At 45.1% G+C, this 16,539-nt stretch overlaps 1 protein-coding gene across 5 annotated transcripts in view; it reads right to left on the reverse strand.

The window, feature by feature from the left end:
- The window catches only part of WIPF3 (WAS/WASL interacting protein family member 3), a 161,877-nt gene that overhangs the window by 116,791 nt on the left and 28,547 nt on the right, over positions 1 to 16,539 (reverse strand). For 3 of the 5 annotated variants that reach the window (XM_054494674.2, XM_054494666.2, XM_054494672.2), the window contains exon 1: positions 614 to 892. The gene's annotated coding sequence lies outside the window, so the exon portion shown is untranslated. Of the gene's footprint in view, positions 1 to 291; positions 421 to 613; positions 893 to 11,449; positions 11,556 to 16,539 lie in introns of those variants that run through there. The other 2 variants (XM_054494670.2, XM_054494673.1) reach the window with 2 other exon arrangements.

Here is a 16,539-nt window from a genome sequence, read left to right on the forward strand (position 1 = left end):
AAACCCATTTGTGGCCAAATGTAGATTGCGCTCTGTCCCCGTGAGCTGTGTGACCTTGGACAAGTCACTTCACATCTCTGGAGTTGGCTTCCTCACTAGGGGGCTCCTTCTGTATCCCCCAAGACACCTCCGGCTCTGCAATTTCCTAGCTCTCTTTTACTCCGCCCCAGCCCTTCCCGCGACAGCCCCCTCCCCAGCGAGACCCCAGCCTTTTGTTCCGGGGGTGAAGCGGAGAAGAGAGAGCGTCGCGAAGGACCAGGCCGAGGCGCCTCGGTGCCAGGGGCTGCTCACCGGAGAGTCCAGTCCAGAGAAGTCACGAAGCAACCCCGTGGTGACCTCGCTCCCTACCCCGCGGTTTGTTTCCGCCCGGCCCGGCCCGGCCGGGGCGGCGTGACAGGGTGCGGGCGGGGGGCGTGAGCGCCGCGCGGCACATCGACAACCTCCCGGGCCCGGGGCTGCAGCCCGGCGGGGGTTCCCCGGCCCTCCCACGCGCTCAGGATCTCTGTCCCGGGCCGGGCAACTCTGCTCCGGGACCGACCAGGGCGGCCGCCGCTACACCGCCCGTTCCTTCCACCCTCGGGCACCGACCCGCACCCGCGCGGGGAGCCGCTACCTGCAGGTGGCGGAGCCGGGGTCTGGACTGGACTCGAGCTTCGGCCGCCGCCTCCGCCGCCGCCGCCGCCTCTGGCTCCGGGCTCCGTCCCGCAGCGCCCGTGCTCCAAGCGGCGCCGCTACCGCCGAGCTGCGGTCGGTGCGCCCAGCTCGCTCCCCGGCCACCGGCTCTGGTGCTGCCGGGACGCGGAGGCGGGGCCGCCGCCCCCACCTGCTCGCAGGCTCCTGCCTGGGAGCCGCCGCCGCCCCGCGGCAGGGACACGGCCCCGGCGGGCGGGGTCGCTCTGAGACCTTGGAGGCGGGTCCCAAGTCGGCGGGCGCGCCTCCCGGGCACAGAGTCCCAAGTCTCAGCTGCGGAGAGACTGAGGCCTAAGGCTGGAATTCCCCAAATAGGAGCTGTTGTGCGGGCGACACACGGCCCAGCACAGCTACTCTGGGGACACGCCACTCCTTGAATTTATTCCAAAATGTTGAGCCCTTACTAAGCTCCAGGCGGCGTCATAAGCGATGGGGACGAGAGAACAAGATTACCTCTTGCCCTCGTGGAGTTCACAGTCTAGAAAAGGAAAGCGACCAATGGGCGATTACAGCACAACCAAGAGGAGGCAGTCAGAGGCCTCCTGAGCCTGCTCCCAGAGGGGGCACCTGATCCAGACTTGGGGTGGGGAGTAGGTCAGGGAGGGCTTCTTGAGGAGCTGACGTCGACGAGAAGAACTGAAGACTGAGTGTGAATTAGCCGGGTGATGAGAGTTATCCGGGTAGCCTGGGGAGGTAGATTGATGTCCCAGGTGGAGCCGAAGGGAGGAGAAAGCAGACTGAAAACTGAAATAGGGCCGGTCGCGGTGGCTCAAGCCTGGAATCCCAGCACTTTGGGAGGCCGAGGTGGGCGGATCACTTGAGGTCAGCAGTTACTAGCCTGGCCAACATGGTGAAGCCCTGTCTTTACCAAAAAATAGAAAAGTTAGCCGGGTGTGGTGGCTCTCTCTAGTCCTAGCTACTCGGGAAGCCGAGGTGGAAGGATCGCTTGAGCCCAGGAGGCAAAAGTTGCAATGAACCACTGCACTCCAGCCTGGGCGATAGAGTGAGACCCTGTCTCAAAAAACCAAACCAAACCAAACAAAGAAACAAACAAAAACAAACCTGAAATAAGCTTGAAGAACGGAAAACCTTGCTTCTGTCACACTTCTTTTTCAGGCCCTTGGAGGATGCAGAAAGTTTGCGTCCGAGGCTGAATGCATTGCTGTAGGTGCTGAGATCATTTGGTAAGGATTCTGTATTTCCCATGTCCTGGGCATTCCTGCCAGTGGAGGAGCTAAGCGGGTACTCGTGGACTGTTCACTCAGCCTCGGTGTTTGAGTATCTGCCATGAGCCAGACACTCTGCAGGGCCTCAGGGCAAGGCGTCTAACTCTAAAGTTGCTGCTGGACTGGAGTAGAGGAGAAACCTGCGCTCAGCGCCGTGCTGAGGCTTGTGTGAAATGTTGGGGACCCAGGTGAGGGAGCAGTTAATGCCAGCAGGGAAGATCTCACACGTGGATTGCAACCTGTCTTCAGGTTCAAGTTCTGTAGCGGCTGCTGTCAAAGTATGTTCCCCAAGCAGCCCTTAGCTGATCTCTTAATTATTCATGTTTGTAGCTGGGCAATGTGTGGGCTTATGTTTATAGCAAGGATTAATAATACACTTTTGATGTCTTTCACTCTAGTGTCGTCAAGAACATGGTTTTCTCTTTTGATTTAGGTGAAAAAGGGTCTATGTGTAGTGAGTGGAAGCTGATGAGGCACTTGCTTTCCACCTGTTTGTCCTGAGTTCCTCTTGCCCTTTCCTTCTTTAGAATCATAATAGATGACCACAGGTATGGAACCTAAAGAACAGTTCTCCAACATAAAATTCATAAGCGCTCTTACATGGGTGATTGTTACTAAAACAAAAACAAAACAAAACCCAAAACCCCAAAACATGACCCAGCCACTCTCCTTCTCTGGACCTCCAGTGCTCAAACTCACTAAATACATAACCACTAGTGCTCTAATTCAAAAAGGAAGAAAAGTCAAACTATTAGAGAAGACATTGCCATGGGCCTAGAGAGTTCCCATCAGATCTCCTGAGCAGCCCAAGCATGAGCCAGTTGGATGGAAAGCCTGTTATTTATCTTAAGAGATGCTGGATTGGATCAAAGAATTTGTTTTTTAAAATGCCTGGTTGTAGGGATGGGGAGGTGGTGAGTGAGGAATCAGTTTGGACATTTGGGGCTGAAAGCTTCAAGAGGCATTCCATTCAGGTGCCCAGTGTTTTCTATCCATGTGAAGTAACAATACCATTAGCATCTTGTTCCTACGGACATTAGAGAGGGATTCATTTCCACCTAGCTCCACTAAGACAAATTGACTTCTAGAAGGCACTAGCTATTCCTGGTAGATGGTACTTGTTCAGTGGCAGACACTGTGAATTGTCTTCCCAATTGCCAACCTATTCTCCACTTCTTCCTTAGTGACAGAACCCAGGATTATGATTGATCCAAGATGACCATGACAATCCCCTTCCTGATTTCCCAGTCTTTCTTACAGCTGAGGAAGTCATTGACCCAGTTCTAGCCAATGAGTTGAAAGAAGGGTCTTGGGTGGGGGGAGCCTCTGAAAAATTTTTTCTGGTTCTGCCTTTCCTTTTCCCTCTTTTCTTTTCTTTTTTTTAAGACAGAGTTTTGCTCTTGTTGCTCAAGCTGGAGTACAATGGTACCATCTGGCTCGCTGCAACCTCTGCCTACCGGGTTCAAGAGATTCTCCTGCCTCAGTCTCCTTAGTAGCTGGGATTACAGGCACCTGCCACCAGGCCCAGGTAATTTTTGTATTTTTAATAGAGATGGGGTTTCACCATGTTGGCCAGGCTGGTCTCGAACTCCTGACCTCAGGTGATCTGCCCACCTTGGCCTCCCAAAGTGTTGGGATTATAGGTGTGAGCCACCGCGCCCAGCCCATTTCCCACTTTCTTTACGATTTGAATGCAAATGAAATGCCTAGTGATGCTACAACCAGACTGCAACCAAAAGCCAAAGACTGTGAGGCCAAAAGGTCAATATAATTGGGACAACACACTGGAAAATAGAGTCAGTGTGGTATCGCTGGGCACTTGAGCCGACGTGTGCAACTGTCCACCTCTGGATGGACTATATCCTATGTAGGAAAAATAAACCATGTTTGTTTTAGCCTCTGAGAATTAGTTTTCTAATTTTGCAGCCAGATGTATTCCTAACTTATACTATGACCTGGTAAAGAGCAAAAATCTCCTCTTTTCTTCTCATCACTCACCAAATGCCTGCAATAGCTCACCTTTCACACCTTCCACTTGAAGACATATATTTATATCTGTTCTGTAACTTCTTGAGCTCTTCAGGAGAAAGGCACTACAGAAATATTAAGTGTCTTGTACACATGTGCTCACTTCAATCTCTCAAATATGTACAGATCAGCTATTTTCTGGTGATACCGCACTGGTGCTAGGGGTGCAAAGATGAATTCACAGCCCTGCCTGCAGGGAGCCAATAGCTTAGTAGAGAACACAGCTTGTAAAGAGAATATTGCAATTCTGGGTAGAGGAAAGGAGCTTGTCCTGGAGAGAGAGAGCTAATACAGGAGAAAAAATGATGAACTACCTATAGAAAAGGAGGGAGCCTGTGAGACCTGAGCTGGGCATCCATTAATGAATGGAGTTTCTCCTGTCAGAAAGTAGGGAAGGGAGGGCATTTCAGGGAAAAGAAAGTCTGAAAGAGCTTGGTGGTTCAGGAGACTCAAATGCTACAAGTCTGGAACCACACCTCAGGTCTTCCTTCCAAACCTGACCCACTCTGTGTTGCCCATCCCCTGACCCCCACCCCCCCACCGCCATCTAGTTGGACCACCCAGAAATTTTGTAAAGCTACTTTTCCCCCATCAACCCTCCTTGAGGTTGAGCCTGTTGAATCTGTCCAATTTTGCCCATCTGTACCAGCACCTGAGACTACAGCCCATCATCACCTCTCTCCAGGACTTCCCCAGGAACCTCTTAGCTTTTCCCTCTGTAATCATATGCCACTTATCTCTTCTAAAGCATTCTCCCCAGTGTGGTCAGGGAGAGCGTCTTGAAACCCAAAGCTGATCTTATCAATTTCCATTATCTGTAGTTCAATGAATTCTCATTGCTCTGATGATAATACCAAGATCCTGAGCTTTGTCTGAAGGCCCTCATGGCCTGGACTGACCCTCTCTCCCACAGACCTTTCTCAGTCCTCCCCTCCATGTCTGTCCTCCAGCCATGTTGCCCTGCTTTCAGCTCCTTCAACAGCAATATTCCTTCTTGTCACAGGCTTTTTGAATGTGCTCTTCCCTCTTTGTGAAGAAGACCCCAAGAACCAACTCCTCTCCATCTTTCAGATCTCAACTAAACTTTGCCACAACTTAGCTGAATCTCAACTAGGTCACCCACTTTTATAAGCTCTCAAAACCTCATGTACCTTTCTTTTGTGCATTTATTACAGTTGTAATGATGACGATATCTGTTTAATGATGTAACATTTGTCCTCCAGACTAGACTGTGGTATTCATGACCTTGGGAACCATCTCTGTCACCTTTGTATCCTTATCTCACAGCACAGAGACTAGCACATAGTAGGTACTCAATACACATTTGTCGAGTTCTGAAAGAAATTAATAAATTAGGGTTGGAGACTGGAGCTACATATTTGAGGGTTTGTAATGTTTCTCAAAAAAAGTTTATATCAACTTTACTAAGGGATAATGTCATACAATAAAATGCACTCCTTTTAAGTGAGCAGTTTAATGGATGCTGACAAATGTTTACTCTGATATAACCACCATCTTTATCAAGGTATAGACTATTCCATCTCCAAGAAAGTTATCTTATCCTCCTTTGCAGTCAGTCCCTATATCCAGCCCCATGCAACTGAAATGAGAGAGCTCCCTGACCCCCTTGTGGGATGTAAAGCAGGGGTGTGGCTCTTTTGTTTGGCCACCACACGCTCAAACCTCTTATGGGATGGAGAGCAGATGGGCAGGTGCAGGAGCCAGGGCAAGTGCTTTTGGGCTTTGGCCCCATAGTAGCATCTAGGGGTGGATGCCTGTGACTCCTAAAGCCCCAGTGGGCATATTACAGTGCTCTTTTAGCTCTGCTGTCTGCAGATGGCCTAAGTGTTAACCAGCTCAGTACCCTCTTGGTACCAAGGTTTTTGCCCAGCATCCAGGAAGAATCAGGTCACATGGACAAATTGAGGGACAGTAAATGTGGGGGATTTTATTGCCGGATGGAAATGGCTCTTGGTGGGATGGATGGAGCTGGAAAGGGAATGGAGTGGGAAGATGATCAACCATGGAGTTTGGCCATCTGCAGCCCATGTCCTCTCCGACCGTCCCCAGCTGAACTCCTCTCGATGGTCAGATCCTCCTCTTATCTCCTTCTTTGCTGCTGTGCTCTGCCGCTCTTTTGCTCCTCTGCTCTTTTGCTCATGGAGCCTGGGGTTTGGGGTTTATATGGGTACAGGATAGAATGATGTGACAGGCCAAAAGGCAACATTTGGGCACAAAACCAGGAATGCCTATTCCCATTTAGGGCCGCAGGTTTCCAGGCTTGAGGGTGGGGCCTTTGCTGGGGAACTGCCCTCTTTTATCCAGTACCTCCCTGCCTCCTGTCAGTATCACAACCACAGAGCTATTACTGTGGATTAGTTTCATCTTTTCTGGAGCTTTGTGTACTAGAATCATACATGAAGAACTATTTTGTCCTGGCTTCTTTCACTCAGCCTATGTGATTCACCCATGAGTTATGTGTTATATGTAGTTTATTCCTTTTTACTGCTGATTGGTATTTCATTGTATGGATATACCATTATTTGTTTAATCCATTTACCTTTTGGTGGACACTTGGTTTGTTTCCAGTTTTTTTTGGTATTACAAATGAAGGTGCTTTGAATATTTGTGTACAAGTCCTTTTGCAGATAAATGCTTTTATTTCTCCATGGTAAATACTTAGGAATATAGTTTTAAGAATCATTAACATTTAAAACAAAGATAAAACCTTAGATCCACACTGAGATACTACTTCACACCCACTAAGATGGCCATAATTTTTGAAAGTGTTGGCGAGGATGTGGAGAAGTTGGAATCCTCATACATTACTGGGGAGAATATAAAATGGTACAGCTGCTATGGAAAATAGTTTGGCAGTTCCTCAAAAAGTTAAACATAGAACTTCCATAGGACCCAGAAATTCCACTCCTAGGCATGTACCCAAAAGATTTGAACACAGGAATTTAAATAAAAACTTGTATATGAATGTTCATAGTAACACTACTCGTAATAGCCAAAAGATGAACACAATCCAAATTTCCATCAACAGGTGACTGGATAAACAAAATGGAATATATCCATACAGTGGAATATTATTCAGCAACGAAAAAAATGAAGTACTGAGACATGCCACAGCATGGATGAACCTTGAAAATATGCTAACTGAAAGAAACAGACACAAAAGACCACATATTATGTAATTCTATGTATATGAAATATACAGAATGGGGAAATTCACAGAGACAGAAAGCAGATTGGTGGTTGCCAGGGGTTGGGGGAAGAAAAGTGGGGAGGGATTGCTTAATGGCTACAAGATTTCTATTGAGGGGGATAAAATTGTTCTGGAACTAGAGAATGGCTATAGTTGCACAAAGTTGTGAATGTATGTAATGCCACTGAACTGTACACTTAAACATCGTTTAAAGATTACATTTTAGACCAGGTGCTGTGGCTCATGTCTGTAATCCAAGCACTTGAGGAGACCAAAGAAGGAAGATTGCTTGAGGCCGGGAGTTCAAGACCAGCCTGGGCAACATAGCAAGACCCATTCTCTACAAAAGAAAATTAGCCAGGAATAGTGGCATGTGCCTGCAGTCCCAGCTACTCAGGAGGCTGAGGTGGAAGGATTGTTTGAACTGAGGCGTTTGAGGCTGCAGTGAGCTATGACAGCACAGCTGTACTCCAGCTGGGGCAACAGAGCAAGACTTCATCTCTCAAAAAAATAATAATTAGGCTGGGCGTGGTGGCTCACGCCTGTTAATCCCAGTACTTTGGCAGGCCAAGGCAGCAGGATTGCTTGAGCCTGGGAGTTTGAGACCAGCCTGGACAATATAGTGAGATCTTGTCTCTACAATTTTTTTTTTTTTTAATTAGCCAAGTGTGATACAAGTGTGTATAGCAGCATGCCTGTAGTCCCAAGTGTTTTGAAGGCTGAGGTGGGAGGATTGTTTGAGCCTGGAAAATGGAGGTTGCAGTGAGCTGAGATCACACCACTGCACTCCAGCCTGGGCGACAGAGCAAGACCTTGTCTCAAAAATAAATAAATAAATAAATTTTATGTTATGTATATTTTACCACAATAATTCTAAAAGATAAAGCCTTAGAGGGGTGTGAGAGGCTGGGGCAGTGTTTCCCACCCTCTGTAAAAGCTATTCCTTCATGCACTACAACTGAGGGTGGGCATGTCTGTCAGCTCAAATGTGGCCCTGAGCCTTCTGTGCAAGTCTCTGTACAGAGAGGAAGCTCCATCTTGCCATGAGAAAAAGTTAAGAGGCATGGCACTCCATCACTTAACATCAGGCCAGGGCCGTGCAGATTCCTGGGCTGAGAAACTTGACTTCACAAGAACAGTACATAAAAGAGAGCAGGAAGTTCTATTCAAACACCCACACTGTACCAAAAGGCAACCAGGGTGGCAATAGTTCAATATAGCTGTGGATGCATTTTAATCCCATCAGGCTGCCTCCAAAATTTTTCCTGCTCCAAAATGTGTTGCAAACACAAAAAGGCTGAGATCTACTTTCTTCATTTTTTGGAGTGAGAAGAGAGGATAGTCAAGGCGTGTGGAGAACACAGGGCTTTACTGAACAGGCAGAGAAAGAAAAACCAATCCACAGGGCAGGTGGGAGAGAGGGGTGAGAGAGAGAGGAAAGAGCCCAGGAGAGAGAGGACACAGAAACCAAGGGGAGAGAAGACATGGCTGGTAGTGTCATGCTGCATGGAAGTCACATCCAGCAGCCAAAACACGTGACAAAGGGAAGTCATCAGTGACCTTGGTATTTACAAGGTCAGTGCAGTAGGCCACGCAGAAGGCTGATCTTACTGGGCTGAGATATGGGAAGTACCTGAGGAAGTAGAGACCACACTTCGAGTGTATTTTTCAAAAACCTTGACCTAGAAGAGAAACAGACAGGGCTATGTCTAGAAGAGGAGCAAGAATCTAGAGAAAGTCGAGACTCTAACATGTTGTAGGGTAAGAAAAAAAGATCCAAGAGAGAAAAAAGTTTCAAGATTTAGGAAAGCAAGAGAATTGTAAATGGAGCAAGGAATTCTCTGAAATTCCTTCTTAAACCTGTTCTTTCAGAAACTGAGAAGAGATTTGCTAAAGAATATTTTACAATGTTTTTAAGAGCTTTGACCCTTCTAAGTAAATAACATAAAGTAGTATAGAAAGCCTGGATCTTGGAGACAAAAGACATAGATCTAAGCTGATTTGTCTATATCCACATCGCCAACTGGCTGTGCGATTTTCATCTTTCAGTAGTTTGTTAGATCCTTAAGTCTTAGTTGTTTGAGGTGCAAGGCAGGTGCAGTCATTTCTGCTGTGCCTCAAAGTCATTATCAGAATACCTAGAGGTGAATTCTATGAAATTCTTTAAAGTGCAAACACTGCATTTTACTATGAAGGACCACAGAAATAAAAGAAACTACCTGTTTTACTGTATCGTATTTTTAATTAATCTGCACTCCAAAAACACCTACTGAAAAATAATTACTATTTAAAATAAGGACTGTAACTGCCAACTATTCTCACCTTGCAACCTCCAGCCTGTTATTTCAGAGTACTTCCCTTTATCTACACAAGGGCCACCTTTTTGCACACTGTGAGTACAAAGGACTGTCAAAGCAATGTAGGAACAAGGGGTGGTGTGCCTCCTGAGGCCGCTCCCTACTTCTCTCCAAGCCTGTTGCACTGCTAAGATTGCTTTTCTTCACCAGTCTTCTCTTGTCTCTTCTTTGCCAATATGGTCCATTATCCACAAGGCAAACTCTGCTCTCAGCTTCGTGGTGGAAATGGCCATTTGGTTAACAGTGAATGACAGTTTTCTAACAGTGATTGACAGTTTTCCCCTCCTTTGTCATAACGATCATCACAAGTGGAGGCCTTAGTCACTCTATTTGAGATGATGAAATGGGGGCTTAGAAGTGAATGGGCTGGCAACAGTCCCAGGGCTGGTGAGGAGCAGAGCTGTGAATGGAGATGAATCCTACTGTCTTGCCACCATGCCACAGGATGGTCATCTCACTGCCAGCACAGGGCTTGTTGCAAGGCACTTTCATTGAATGTGTGAGTGGACAAATGACTCATGAACATTTCAGCTTAGTCGTGCCCCCTGCACCCTCCATCCTGGTAAGAGCTATCCTGTCCTAATGGAAGCTCTTTTAAGAGGATTCTGTCCTCTTTCTGGCTTACTTGTTTGTGGTAATAGCACTTACACTCACTGATTCTCTCAAGCCAGGAACCTTGGTCATCCTAGTCTTCTCCTTGATTTCTACCACCACCATCTGATCCATCACAAAACCATTGACCTTCTGCCTCCCAGACACCTTTCTCTGTTGGCCTGTGGAGCCACTGCTTTAGCTCAGGCCTGGTCTATTGCTGTCATCTCCAACATGATGTTATGGGCTCCAATGTTGTGTTCCCTCCTCCTAACTCTTCTCCACCCTGCAGCCATAATAATCTTTCTAAAGCAAAATTTTAATCATCTAACTCACCTGCTTAGAATTCCTCAACCACTCTCTTTTGAGCTCAAGATAAAGCCTAAGTAACTTAGTATCATCTACAAAGACCCCCAAGATTGGCTTCATCTCATCTTCTGACTCTGCCTCCCCACAACCACACTGTGCTGCTGCTGTCCCAGAGGGCTCGGAGCCCCTTACATTCACTTGACTCTGCCTTCCTCAAAGCCACTTCTTGTCCTGGTATACCTTTTCCCTCCTTATTTCCCGGCGAACATCTTATCCTTCAGTATCAACACTCACCTATTCTGAGAAAGCTTTCTGAACCCTCAAGGAAGACCAGGGCTCCATTTCTCAATATTTAACATCCTCATCCCCTTTGTTCTTAAGCACTTAGAGCATGACATTGTAACTTGTCTATTTGTCCATATCCTTAAGGGCAGAAATGGTGCCATTGTCCCAGTACCACCAGCACTGAACAAAATAAGCTTCACATAACAAGTCAGCACTCAATAAATCTTGAATTGATGAATAAGTTAACAACAGAGTATCTAATCCTCTTTTTCTTGCCTGTCCAGGGAAAATTCTACACCAGAAAGACTACAGCTTAGAGGCGATAAATCAACAAAAGTGGATGCTTTACTTCTCTCTTGGTGAGAAAGGACTCTAGCTTCAACCTCATGGTGTGAAGTCATGGAGCCCTTTAGAACAGAATGATAGAATAAGAAAGCAAACAGTTTTTGAGCAATCCTGACTTGGCTCTCTTTGTAGCTTTGCTTTTTTTTTTTTTTTTTTTTTAAATAGTGGGGCAAACTTCTGAACAATCATCACACACATTTCAAATATGAAAACAAAAAGTAGTTCAAGGCTAAATAGACATGCTTTAAAATTTTTTGCCATTTTGGGCTAGCTGTGCTCATACTCCCTAAATAGAGTCACATTGTTTACAGGGATGATCAAGGATAGATTGTTCTCAAAAGTCCTGGAGTTCTGCACATTAGGATAACACAAGGTGGCATGTGACATGGTGATAAATTGCCACTTACTGACAACGAGGAACAGTGATGACTTCTGTATCTAGTCAACCAGGTGACATAGCTGGGCCTTGGTCAGTCAATTCTCAAAAAAGAGAGACTCATCTTCCATCCACATCTAGAGGGTAACAAGTTCAAATACAAGATTAGCCGTGTTTCCCTGTCATTAAAGAGACTATTTCTTTTTATTTTTCAATGCTGGCATTTCTTGACCACAGAAAGGTTGAAGAAAGACATTGTGTCGTGTAGAAAAAAAAGAATAGCATGCTTGTCTAATGGCATTGCCTACCAGTTTTCTATAGCTTAGTAAGAATAAAAGACTGGGTCTTAAAAACACGAAAAGAGATGATCATAAATCAAAGTACACCTTAATCAGCTTAACGTATTAATCCTTCTTGGCTATTCAAGAGAAATAGTCAGGAAGCACTTAGTGAAAATGGGGGAAGGCATGAGCCTGGAAAAGCTTGCTGAAGAAAGAAACACCAGCCGGATTGTTTTACCAAAGGCCATGTGATCCAGCTCAGAAAAAAAAATGCGTATAATTTTAGGGTGCAACTCCCATATATCTCCACACAGCCAAAATCTGCATTATAATATAGAAGATGTAAATGGGCAGAAAATATACTTGCAAGTTCCTTGAGGACCATAAAGAACTGCTCATTGTCTTGGAGAGGAAAGGAACTGGAGGGGTGGGGGTGTCAGAGGCGTTTGAACCAGAGCAACTCCATCTTGAATAGGAGCTGGTTAAAGTAAGGCTGAGACCTACTGGGCTGCATTCCCAGATAGTTAGGCATTCTAAGTCACAGGATGAGATAGGAGGTTGGCACAAGATACAGGCCATAAAGCTGGCCCAAACCCACCAAAACCAAAATGGCGACGAGAGTAAACTCTGGTCGTCCTCACTGCTACACTCCCACCAGTGCCATGACAGTTTACGAATGCCATGGCAACGTCAGGAAATTACCCTATATGGTCTAAAAAAAGGGGAAGCATGAATAATCCACCCATTGTTCAGCATATAATCAAGAAATAACCACAAAAATGGGCAACCAGCAGCCCTTGGGGCTGCTGTGTCTATGGAGTAGCCATTCTTTATTCCTTTACTTTCTTAATAAATTGCTTTCACTTTACTCTGTGGACTTGGCCTAATTTCTTTCTTGCCTGAGATCCAAGAACCCTCTCTTGGGGTCTGGATTGGGACCTCTTTCTGGTAAGAGGGGGAAGCTACCATCTCAGAGTAATAATAATAATAGCTAATATTTATTAAACATTTTCTACCTATGCTTACCAGTGCCTATAGGCACTGCTCTAAGCACTTTACTTGTGTCAATTCACTTCATTCTTACAATAACAATTAATCTTACTTTCTGGCCTCTGCTCTTAGCCACGCTATCTCTGAGACCAGAACTTGGTGGGATCTTCCAGGTGTGGGCAAACAATTGCACTGTGGCAACTCCATTAACAAGCCCCCTTTCCTTCTTTTGATTTAAATAGAAAAAGAAAAAAGTTTTATTCAAGTTTCCTTTTATTTTGCTTTTAATGCTAAAGGAATATATGGTCCTTGGTTCCCTGTTGAGATAATTTGGAAAATACAGAAAATTACCAAGAATAAAATTACAAATCACTCACAATTCTTCTACAACACAAATAACCACAGATAATACTTCAGTGCATTTCTCTGAAACACATGAACACAGACCCATCTATATGACATATGTATACACCCATGTTCTGCTTTTTTCACTTAACATCATATCATGAGCAAGTTTCCTTGTCATTACACAGTTCAGTGGAAAGAGTGAAGGGACCCAGGAAGCTGAAGGTTTGTTGTATGGTTCACTCCTCCTTTGATGGTTCAACCTGGGAGTGACATTACTTTTGAGGGCACCTTGATTTCAAAATCTGGTGTTTATTTGTTGTTAGATTGAGGACTAGCACCCATTTGTGAATGGAAAGTCTGCATCTGTAAAATAAGATGACATTTCACTAGAGGTCAAATCACAAGGAAGCAAAGAGGAGATGGGCATGGAGCTCAGTTATGGCAGAATTGAATTCGCCCTGCTCTTTCTCTTGACTGAGGGACAGCACTGAACCCCAGCTGAGCAGCAGAACGTAGGAGGAAGGCTTGATGTAGCTCTTGTTTTGCTCACCTCTGTTATCTACACTTTAAAGGCCTATTAACTGCCTTTCAGTTGCTATCTAAAGGAGATGGAGGCTTCTTAGGGCTCTTCAATCAACTCCTCTTTCAGAGAAAGAATGAAAGGGAACACCTGGGTACTTTGACACATGTAAAATAACAGTGCATACATGCTGTCCTGTCTTTGTCAGCCCAGTAAAATGCTTTTTTGAGTAGCTGGATTTCCTAGTGACAAACTTACACAAGGAGTTTTCAAATAATACTTATCTTGGGAGAAATATTATGTTAGCTGTCTCTTTCCTTGATTCAGTTTGACAGATTCCTTCCCTCTACAATTTATCTCATTAATGCATTTTGCGTTAATTTTTTTTTTTAAATCAACAGTTAAACTAGATTTCTAAGGACCCAGGAATTTAGCCGTCTGGCGCTTGGTAAACCATTCCAGTGGATCTTTTGTTCTAAAGTCTTCAAATTGAATCAGTGAAACATGGACAGAAATACTATCTGTGTGTGTGTGTGGTACCTGCTGCCTTCCTAAGATAAAATGTCATTTCTTATAGGTGCTGAGATTGAGATAGATAGACTTGAGCACAGAAACCTTGATTTCTAGAATTCACAGGACTAGTTGATAGAGTTATTGAATCACAGATAAAGATAAGATTAATCCAGATCAATCTATTAATTTATTCCATCTACTGTTTTATTTCTCTAATTCCAATGAAAGATGCCACTGAAGTAGTTTCGATAATTTAGTGAAGGAACGACAGGATTGTTTTCATTTTTCAAAAATGTATTTTTTATTTTTTATTTTTGAGACAGAGTCTCACTCTCACCCGGGCTGGAGTGCAGTGATGAGATCACGGCTCACTACAGCCTTGACCTCCTGGGCTTGAGCAATCCTCCTACCTCAGCTTTCCAATTAGCTGGCACTACAGGCTCACCATGTCTGGCTAATTTAAAATATTTTTTTGGTAGAGACAAGGTCCACGACATAGCCCAGGCTGGTCTCAAAACTCCTGAGCTCAAGCCATCCTCCAGCCTTGGCCTCCTAAATTATTGGGATTACAGGGATGAGCCACCATTTAAAAACTGATTTTAAAATATCAAAGATAATGCACCTATTTTAACCATAGTGCTAAAATTCTTATATGAAAAACAGAATTTCCTTGCTTCGGTTTCCCCCTTCCTCTTCTGCTGAGGCAACTTTCATACGCGTCCGTGTGAAGAGACCACCAAACAGGCTTTGTGTGAGCAACATGGCTGTTTATTTCACCTGGGGGCAGGCGGGCTGAGTCCGAAAAGAGAGTCAGCAAAGGGTGGTGGATTATCATTAGTTCTTATAGGTTTTGGGATAGGCGGTGAAGTTAAGAGCAATGTTTTGCGGGCAGGGGTGGATCTCACAAAGTACATTCTCAAGGGTGGGGAGAATTACAAAGTACATTGATCAGTTAGGGTGGGGCAGAAACAAATCCCAATGGTAGAATGTCATCAGTTAAGGCTATTTTTACTTCTTTTGTGGATCTTCAGTTACTTTAGGCCATCTGGATGTATACGTGCAAGTCACAGGGGATGCAATGGCTTGGCTTGGACTCAGAGGCCTGACAGCAACCACTCTCTATTTTTGTTTTTTTCTTTTGTTGTCTGCATCTATGTGTTTATAAATATGCATAAACTTCTATTTCTCAATCGTTTCTCAAACATTTTAGACGTTATCATCTAACTTGTATCATGATAGATGAAGATTTGCTTTCGTAATTGCTTAAATTTTTTTTTTATTTTTGAGACAGGATCTTGCTCTGTCACCCAGGTTGGAGTGCAGTGGTGTTATCATAGCTGACCGTAACCTTGAATTCTGCATTCAAGCGATTCTCCCACTTCATCTTCCCAAGTAGTTAGGACTACAGGTGCACACCACGACAGCTGACTATTTTTTTTTTTTTTTTTTTGAGACAGAGTCTCGCTCTGTTGCCCAGGCTGGAGTGCAGTGGTGTGATCTTGACTCACTGCAACCTCCGCCTCCCAGGTTCAAGCAGTTCTCCTGCTTCAGCCTCCAGAGTAGCTGGGACTACAAGTGCACACCACCACACCCAGCTAATTTTTGTATTTTTAGTAAGATGGGGTTTCATCATATTGGTCAGGCTGGTCTTGAAGTCCTGGCCTTATGATCTGCCTGCCTCGGCCTCCCAAAGTGTTGGGATTACAGGTGTGAGCCACTGTGCCTGGCCAGCTGGCTAATTTTTTAACTTTTTGTAGAGATGAGGTTTCACTATTTTGCCCAGGCTGGTCTCAAACTCCTGGGCTCGAGATCCTCCTGCCCTGGCCCCTCAAAGCATTGGGATTACAGGTGTGAGCCACTGCTCCCTGGCTTGTAATTGGTTCATTTATTTAAATTGGCATAGTTTTATTTGGATCTATTGCTAAATTTTCTTCCACCCCTAGTTTTACAGTGTAAATTTCAAATAATCTATCCATTATTTTCTCCTACTCTAAACTGGGCTGGGTGCTCCCTAGGCCTGCTAAACAGCTGCCATCCTGGTGGAATGGGAAATTTCCTTATCCCTCTGGCAGAACTTGTGACAGAGCATGGCTCTCTTCTTTGGTGCCCCCCTGCTCAAATCCCTACAGGTAGCATGCAGACAGGCAGGTCATGGGAAGCATGGGCTCCAACTCCATGGCAGTGTCTAGGGTTGAGTGTTTACAACTCCTGAAGCCCCAGTGGGCATGTGTTAACAGTGTGCTCTTTCAATTTTGCTGTCCACAGGCAGCTTGTGTTCATCAGCTCAATTAGACCCTCTGCCTTATTGCAAGGACAGAGGGCTTTCTGTGTCCTGGGTTCTTGCCCTAGTGTACTGGAAAAATTGAATCACACGTGGGCTTGAAGGATGGGTACAAGGTTTTATTGAGTTTTGTTGTCCTTTACTGGTGGAAGTAGCTCTTGGTGAGATGGATGGGGAGGCTAAAAGGG

This window comes from Pongo pygmaeus, chromosome 6, assembly GCF_028885625.2.
Source record: "Pongo pygmaeus isolate AG05252 chromosome 6, NHGRI_mPonPyg2-v2.0_pri, whole genome shotgun sequence".
Lineage (NCBI taxonomy): Eukaryota > Metazoa > Chordata > Mammalia > Primates > Hominidae > Pongo > Pongo pygmaeus.